Genomic DNA, 1,153 nt, shown 5'->3' with positions numbered 1-1,153 from the left:
AGCGCGTGGCCGCAGGCCCCCCGCCGAGGGACCCTGCCGCTGCCACCCGGCCAGCACCCCTCGCTCCTCCCCAGGCCCAGAGCCCCCGGAGCGGGGCGATGCCCCTGCGCCACCGCAGACCCGGGCACGCAGCCCCTGCCCAAAGCAGGGGCGCTGGCCCCAGAGCCGCTTGCTCCCTCCCTGCCAGCTGGGGAGCTCCCTGCAGTCTCTCCGCAGGGATGCAGTGGGGCAGGGCCAGCTCCTCTTCCTCTCTCATCTGACGCCCGCCCGGGGCAGAGCTCAGAGAGCTCCGGCTCATCCCGCTCCCTAGCCAGGCTGCCGCGCCGAACGCCCGCGTCTGCTACGCAACCTGGCTCAAAGTACGCGCATTCCTGGGAAACTATTGCATGGGTGTTCCTCTTGATGCTTTTCCCTGTTAGAAAAAGCCTGCGCTGAACTTAGGACTTCTGGCATACCAAACCTGCAGGAGCTGAGAACTCATTTCCAGCAGAAAGGGTAATAGCCCACCACGCAGAGCAGGTCTGGGGCTGCACGGCGCGCTCTGGCACAGGGCACATTCAAGTGCTAATCCCCGAGGAATGCACACCTTGTTCAATATGCCTTTAATAACCTTCCGGGGAAGTCACACACACCAGCAAAGATGTCAAAACCAGTTAATTCTGGGTTTGATCTGAGAAAGCGAGTATTTTTCCCTGAGATACTTTTTTTTTTAAATGAAGTTCTATTTACCTATGATTGTCTGACTCAGTCTTAATGTACTTAGGACACAGCTTTTCAAGTAGCTCTGCATTTTTTAAGCTCGCTGCTTGGCCCTAGCTAGACAAAGACTGGCTTTGGGTTTTTACACCTGGACTTGACAAGAGCAGCCTAACTTTGCTGAAAAGAAACCCAGTAGTACGAGCAATCTGGGGAAAGGTTTGCTCCTTCGTGACTGCAAGCAGAATAGGGGTCCCTGCTACGTGCCATTCCTGCAAGCACACAGGAGCACGGGAACACCAGGGTTAAGTTAGGAACCCCGCCGAGTTCACCAGAGAACAGGCACCGCCACTTCTGCCTCAGCCCCAGCCCCCAGCCCAGCACCATCTGGTTCTCTGCTCGCAGCCTGCAGCATCGCTGCTTCTGCGCCGGGGGCCCTCGTCCTGCGCGGCGTTTC

General features: G+C 58.2%; 1 protein-coding gene across 1 annotated transcript in view; it reads right to left on the bottom strand.

Annotated features, from left to right (window-relative positions):
- Positions 1-1,153, bottom strand: part of SFRP1 (secreted frizzled related protein 1) — a gene marked incomplete at its 5' end in the record, with an annotated part of 24,086 nt that overhangs the window by 8,653 nt on the left and 14,280 nt on the right. The gene's annotated exons all lie outside the window — the stretch shown is intronic.

This window comes from Egretta garzetta, unplaced genomic scaffold, assembly GCF_000687185.1.
Source record: "Egretta garzetta isolate BGI_Z169 unplaced genomic scaffold, ASM68718v1 scaffold481, whole genome shotgun sequence".
NCBI lineage: Eukaryota > Metazoa > Chordata > Aves > Pelecaniformes > Ardeidae > Egretta > Egretta garzetta.
The sequence above is the reverse complement of the archived record's forward strand: the minus strand, read 5'-3'. Positions and strand labels throughout refer to the sequence as shown.